Source organism: Triticum aestivum, chromosome 5B (assembly GCF_018294505.1).
Source record: "Triticum aestivum cultivar Chinese Spring chromosome 5B, IWGSC CS RefSeq v2.1, whole genome shotgun sequence".
NCBI classification, from domain to species: domain Eukaryota; kingdom Viridiplantae; phylum Streptophyta; class Magnoliopsida; order Poales; family Poaceae; genus Triticum; species Triticum aestivum.
This window is the reverse complement of record NC_057807.1, coordinates 153,519,043-153,527,144: the sequence shown is the minus strand read 5'-3', so window position 1 is coordinate 153,527,144 and position 8,102 is coordinate 153,519,043.

The following is an 8,102-nucleotide window of genomic DNA, read 5'->3' as shown; positions in this document are numbered from 1 at the left end:
CGAAATGGTCCGCCCTGACAAATGATTTACAATCCGGTTAGGGATAAAATATGTCATTTGAAGTACAAAGTCACTTAGACTGACCAAATTCTTCTTCTATACCATCCAACAGGCTGTCTAGTCTACAATCCTATTGGGAATACTTTGCGGCTAATGCTACCTGGTCATATACCAGACTAACAGGGATCTCTTTCCCATCTGACCCTACAGGCCCGACCTCGGCCATGTGGTTCGGGTCAGCCTTGGTGTATCGCGTCTTCACCATGGCCCAGGCTTCCCTTGCACCTTGTCGGCAGGCCAATATCTTCCATAATCGGAAGCGCTGTCGCGCTCCCTTGAGCATCTCTACAAGCTCCCCCATGCCTCCTGGCAGGGAGGCGGATGGCCACAAGGCCTGGGCAATACCCTGCATCACCTGCCAAACTTGTTCGTGCAATTGTGAGAGCTCTTGCAGAAGATCGCCTACAGATCCGTGCATCTCCTCTTCTGGACAACCTGTCAGCATACCTATAGACATAACTCTGTTAGCCCGTGTCTCCGCTGAACTGTATAAAAGTTTGTTCAAGCACTTACTAAAAATGCCGCGTCGAAGCCAGTTATTCTCCTTCACGGAGTCAGCAAGCTGGGCCCGAACATCTTTTAGTTCAACGTACAGCAGGGTATTGGCGTCCTGGAGATCAGTTTTCTCTCAAATAACCCGTGTAAGCACGCGCTCGCCAGCCTCTAGCTGTCGTTGAGCATGTTGCTCATCCCCCGGTACGATCTCTAGATTATCTCTGGGATTGTCTGCAGAATCTATTGTTAGATTTGCATGCATGTCGAATACTAACTGGTACATGTCATTACATTCTTTTCGATCAAGACAAGTATTACCAGATGAGGCCTTCTTAGACTCCCTCATTCCGGCAACTGCAGCCCGTAGCTGGGCTTTGCACTCCTCCAGCTCTTGAGACAAATCGGTGTTCTTCTCTGTAAGAACCTATGCATACAATGATCCTTAAATCAGTTGTGCCAACTATTTCAAGTCTCAAGGGCTACTGATATACATAACTATCAGATTTACTTACCCGTATATCCTTTAAATACTGGTTTGTGGCTCTAGCAAGACCACCTTGAGAAGCTCGGATGTACGCGCCTCCTGAGTTGAAGGCATTGAACGCCTCTTCGGAGAAATTAGGATCGCGTAGTACGGCCTGTCGACGCCTGTGATTCATGGCGCTCTCCACTTCGGAGTTTGTAGCGGATATTCTATCCGCATCCTCTATAGGAGGACCGTCCGGCGTCGTCCTTGCATTGACCTCCGCCCCTGAGTCTGGCCCTGGAGTCCGGCTGGTGGAGGCGTGGCCGGCAGGCTCTCCGGACATAGTCCGGCGAGCGCTCTTTCTGCCAGGGAACCATGGACATTGTTATATTTTAAAAGACAATAATTATGTAGAAGGTTTTTAATCATACCTCTGCAATGGCATCTCGGTCCTGACCGCCTTCCTTTTAAGCCTACCCGGCTTCAGTGCCCCTTGTTAACGAGTCACCGCAGGTTTGGCATGGCGCCCCGATGGCCTTCCCTGTAAAATACAATACATGTGCGGTGGGTAAGGCACAAAGAAGGGATCCTTCTTGGAAGTTGGGACTCCGGTTTTACTTACATGTGATGCAGGGAGTCGGCCAGGGTAATCAGCTGTGATGGCCACCAAAGCACCATCATAGCTTAGCTAATAGAACGTCCTGTCAACGAGCTCCACAAATACGTCCGGATCTTCTTCGAGTCCGGGGTCGAGGGCCCAGTCGGGGTCCTCCGGCTGTGGAGACGGGCTGTGGACCTCCCTCACAGCTTTTCGCAGTTCCCGCTATGAATTAGCAAGGTAAATATTCGTGATAAAGAATGCGGGAATGACTGGAGTAAAAGATAGCAGCTCACCTAGCTTGGGGGGTTGTACATGGAGAATCCATCTCGTGGCTTAATACGGATAAACTCCTCTTCTTCTCCTTTGTACAAATCGGACAGTATTTTCGCCAGAGCGATGGCGGAGTCCGGACCTTTACGACCGCAGCGGGTGGCATCGTCTTCTCCATTGAAGTGCCACATGGGTTTCCCCCGATACTGAAGTGGCTACACCCCCCGCATTATACATATTGACATAGCCTCGATTATTGTCAGTCGTGATTTGGCCAGCGTTTTTATCCTGCCCATCAGGTAAAGGACCTCTCTGTTATCTTCCTCCTGAGGGCTCCGGGGGCGCCAGCTGTGGCGTTTCTTCAACGGGGCATTAGCAAACTCAGGAAGGCCCATCCGAATAGGGTCTAGAAGGGGCACATCCTCCATATAAAACCACTCCGAAGGCCAGTCTTCGGATGTCTTCTTTGGAGTACCGGACAGGTATCCGATCCCGGCGATGCGCCATATTTTGGCTCCGCCCACTTGATATATTGACCCCTCCTGAGTGCGGGGTACGAGGCAGAATAGCCTCTTCCATAGCTCGAAACGAGCTTCGCAGCCCAGAAATAGCTCGCAAAGGGCGACGTGGGCAGGAGTGAAGTTATGCAGCTGGAGGCCGTAGTACTCCAGGAGCCCGCGGAGGAACGGATGGATTGGAAAACCGAGGCCCCTCGGCAAGTAGAGGACAAGGCATGCCCGCTCCCCTGGATGGGTTGGGAGAACTCTTCGCTTGCTCCCCGCTATTGTAAGTGGCTAGTACGGCTCGGACGGGGACCATATATACAGGCGGGAGAAACCCCTGGGTCTGCAACTCTACCAATCGGTCGTGGGGGACAGAACACTTCTCCCAATCACCTGGCTTAGCACTACGGGAGCGAGAGGAGGAGCTGCGACGGCCAGCCATCATGGGATGGATTTTTTCGGGCGCGCTCTAATGGATACTCGCTGGGGGAAGATGGTGTGATTTGGATCTGAGGATCCCCGTCTCTTTAAATAGATGATTTACTTACATGGTCAGGGTGGCAAATGTAAAAATGCCCCGACTTCTCGCATTCGCTCGACACGTGGAGACTACCATTATTAAGGTACAGAAGCCGAGGAGTGCAACATTAATGGGAACCCGGACACAGCTCGTTACAACAGGTACTTAGGGATTTCGGAGAAGAACCCGCCTTGCAATGCCGAAGACAATCTGCGCGTCAGACTCATCGTCATTGAAGCCTGGTTCAAGGGCTACTGAGGGAGTCTTGGATTAGGAGGTCCTCGGACAGCCGGACTATATACTTTGGCCGGACTGTTGGACTATGAAGATACAAGATAGAAGACTTCGTCCCGTGTCCGGGTGGGACTCTCCTTTGCGTGGAAGGCAAGCTTGGCAATTTGGATATGTAGATCTCCTCTGTAACCGACTCTGTGTAACCCTAGCCCCCTCCGGTGTCTATATAAACCGGAGGGTTTAGTCCGTAGGACCAACAACGATCAGAATCATAGGCTAGTTCTAGGGTTTAGCCTCTACGATCTCGTGGTAGATCAACTCTTGTAATACTCATATCATCAAGATCAATCAAGCAGGAAGTACGGTATTACCTCCTTCGAGAGGGCCCGAACCTAGGTAAACATTGTGTTCCCCGCCTCCTGTTACCATTAGCCTTAGACGCACAGTTCGGGACCCCCTACCCGAGATCCCCCGGTTTTTACACTGACACAATGGTTGGCAGATCCTTGTACCCAATCATATCCTTTTTTGGGCGCTCAAAATCTACAATCATAGCAGCAAAATCTGGCATATCAAGATCGTCGTCATCTGTGTCAATGTCTTGGTTTTCCAGTGGGCGTTTCGGCTTTCCGGTGTTCCATTGGTACCTTGACGCCTCTACCCCGATGCTAGATTCAACATCCATGTGACACTGATCGGGGTTTGGCATCTCACAGCCCTGGGTATCTTCATCCATGACCTCCTCTTCACTGTGTCTGGTCCAACGTGTATATCCATCCATGAATCCCCGAGAGACTAAGTGCCACTGGACATCTGCAACTTCATGTGACTCTGTATTGGCACAATCAGTACATGGACACAGGATGTAATCCGCATCACCAATTCTCCTCTTTGTACTTTCAGCCAAATTCGTGAACTCTGTCACGCCACTAATAAAATCCCCGGCTGTCTGATTCATCATCCATCGAGACCGTTCCATCTGCACCACATGAATGGTAATTAAAAACAAAACAACAACATTAATACACGGATTAACTGTTGGCCGAAGATGCGTGCATAAATCACAAGGTTTTATTTTCATAATTACTGAGGGCGCTCCATACTGTTATCCAGATGTGTAATGACAAAAATTAATGGCCAGTCAATTTACAAGCAGAGTACTAGTATAGCACTACCCTTAGGAAATGAATACCTTAATTAAGCCACTCACGAAAAGAATACCTTAATTAATTAGCCACGCGGAGACCTCCACCCAACAGATAGAGAAGTGTGATGTGGTGGTATGCCGAGACAGATGGGTTGAGGAGCAAAGCATAGTGCGGCTGCCGCATGAACTTCGACCTCCACTATCCCGCCATCGACCGCGATGGCTGTGCTCGAATCACGCCGCCGCCGACCTTGATGGTGGAGCTCCGCCTATCTCCCCCCACAGACCAAGGATTGACCTCCTATGACGCCGCCACAGCCCACCGACCGAGGATTGACCTCTTCACCAGTAGTCGCTGCCTAGGCCGCCGCCATCTCTATATGCAGAGCGGCTGTTTTATTTTTTGACGGATATCCGAAGAGTGGCTGTTTACACGGTATCACTGTAACTCAATTATATGTACAGGATAGTACATCACATATGGTTATGTAACGGCAGCCGTGTCTCACCTACGTTGTCTTCTCACACGATTTGGTGCGGAAATCGTGTGTGATGTTGTAATACCTAACACAAACGACATGTATAAACATTGTGTCGTATACAACATATAGTGCCATAAGTAGTTCCCAACCATTAGCTTATCCCCACAGTTTCCCCATTTCCCCCAAATCCCTAGATAGCCTCCAAATTCCCTCGCGTGGCGCTGATATTGGGGGAATGCGGACGAGTGGTGCTGATGATTTCAGTGCGGCTGCTCCTACTCGTATCACCACCACGACGGCGATCACCGTCAAGCACTTGCCTAAGGTCATCAGAAGGCAGGTGTACTACAGATCCAAATCGTCCTGTCAGGTTCCAATCTATCCTGATCTTTTTAAGCATGTCCAAAGTAGCTAATACATCTCCAACGTATCTATAATTTATGAAGTATTCATGTTGTAATATTATCATTCTTAGATGTTTTACAATCATTTTATAGCAACTTTATATCATTTTTTGGGACTAACCTATTGACCCAGTGCCCAGTGCTAGTTGTTGTTTTTTGCTTGTTTTTTACATCGCACGAAATCAATATCAAATGGAGTCCAAACACCACGAAACTTTTTGCGGATTTTTTATGGACCAGAAGACATCCAATGGGCCAGCGCGGCACGTGGGGGGTGCCCTGAGGGGGCACAACCCACCAGGGCGCGCCTGGGCCCCTAGGCATGCCCCGGTGGGTTGTGCCCACCTCGGTGGCCTCCCGCACCCCCTCTTCACCCTATAAATTGTCAAATATTCCAAAAACCCTCACGGAGACACTAGATCAGAAGTTCCGCTGCAGTAAGCCTCTGTAGCCATGAGAAACCAGTCTAGGCCCCATTCCGGCACCCTACCGGTGGGGGGAATCATCACCAGTGGCCATCTTCATCATCCCGGCGGCCACCATGATGAGGAGGGAGTAGTCCACCCTCAGGGCTGAGGGTTTGTACCAGTAGCTATGTGTTTAATCTCTCTCTCTCTCTCTCATGTTCTTGAGATGTCACGATCTTGATGTATCACGGGCTTTGTTAATATAGTTGGATCATATGGTGTTTTCCCCTCTCTATCTTGTGATGGATTGAGTTTTCCCTTTGAGATTTCGTTTTATCGGATTGAATACTTTTATAGATTTGAGAACACTCGATGTATGTCTTGTTATGAGTACCCGTGGTGACAATGGGGTATCATATTAATTCACTTGATATATGTTTTGGCACTCAACTCGTGGATTCTCGAGGTGACATTGGAGTAATCTATGCATAGGGGTTGATGCACGTTCTTGTCTTTGTATCTCTGGTAGAAATCTTGGGGCACTCTTTGAGGTTCTTTGTGTTGGATTGAGTATTACGAATCTGAAATTATTTGGTGTTATTTTAGTACGAACTCTTGGATAGATCGATCGGAAAGAATAGCTTCGAGGTGGTTTCATACCCAATGATTTCTTCTTATGTTCTCCACTAGATAGGAACTTTGGAGTGATTCTTCCTCGCACGTTGAGGGATGGTTATATGATCCAATTATATTAGCATTGTTGAGAGATTGCACTAGCAAAAGTATGGACCCTAGGCTTCATTTTCAAGCATTGCAATATCGTTTGTGCTCCGTTTTATCAATTGCGACCTTACTGTTTTTTATTGTTCTTATCACAAAAATCAATATCTACTATCATTACTATGCTTTTATTACCATCTCTAAGCCGAACTAGTGCACCTATACAATTTGGCATTGTATTTTGTGTGTTGGGGACACAAGAGACTTTTTATTATTTGGTTGCAGGGCTGTTTGAGAGAGACCATCTTCATCCTACGGCTCCCACGGATTGATAAACCTTAGCTCCACTTGAGGGAAAATTGCTACTGTCCTACAAAACTTTGCGCTTGGAGGCCCAGCACGTGTCTACAAGAATAAAGTTGTGTAGTAAACTTCAAGCTCTTTTCTGGCGCCGTTGCCGGGGAGCTGAGTGCATGAAGGTATATCTTTAGATCTTGCAATCGAATCTTTTAGTTTCTTGTTTTATCACTAGTTTGGTTTTATAACAGAAAACTACAAAAAAATGGAGATTGGGTTACCGCATGTTGTTCTTTATCTTTATAATGTCTATCTTGAGAATAAGGATTCCGATAATTGTACTCGATTGCTAGAAAAAGAATTCAACAAAATTTATGGCATAAAAACATTGGATGATGGGCATGATTGCAATATTGCTAGTATGAATTCTTTGAATATCCATGATGTTAATGATGATTGCATTAGTCATGATAACGATTGCATTAGGAATGCAAATGCACACAAAAAGGAAGATAGATTTTGTAAGAAGCATAAATATTTAGAAACAAAAAAGTTGCAAGAGAGGCTAGATGATTGTGCTGAAAGATTTAATTTTTCTCGCCACCCTTCTTAACTTTGCAATGAACATGGTCATTTAAATCTCCAATGCAAATTGTTTCATGATCAAATCGTCTCCAAAAATTGTGATAACTTGATTACCCTTGAGCATCATAAAGAGCTTAGTCTTCTTTTGGGGTATGAAGAAATGAAACATATAACTTAGGGTATTCCAAAATTTAATCTCAAGATCTTTCTTGATTTTGATCCAGAGGAAATTTATATGTTTTGTGCGGTAAATTGCATTGAGAATCCTTATATTGCCAACTATCTAAAGACAAGAAAACAAATAGAATATGAAGAGAGTACTAATGAAAGGGAAAATATTTCCCAATACCCTCCTATTGTCTCTCATGATGAAATAGGTGACGAGGAGGAGCTCCCTATTCAACCAATCTCATCAATAAGAAGCTTGAAAAATTAATTAAACCCACACATGATGTGATGAAGAAGAAGAAGAAAAGAAGAAAGAATATAGGTAAAAAGGTATCTCTCCCAAATGAGGTTGCTCCTATTATTGTTGTGCCTCATGAAAATGAATCAAAAATAATTGTGGAAGATGATGCACTTGATGATGATATTGCTTCCATGTCTTATGGCAAAATGTTCGAGAGCACTATTGATGATGATTTTGTTATGCGTATTACTTGTTGTGATGATTATGATTGGGAACATAATGATACTTCTTGTAATCTTTGAAATCTTTTTGACACCAACTTGGGAAATTATGATGATAGCAATTGTTATACCGTTGGTGCTATTCATACTATTAATGATGAGAATGATTATGCTTATGATATGCCAAGCCACAAGCTTGGGATGCTATGTTTCATGAGAATGACATGTTTGAGAATTTATTTGCTGCAATTAATGTTTGTCCCAAGCTTGAGGATGCTATG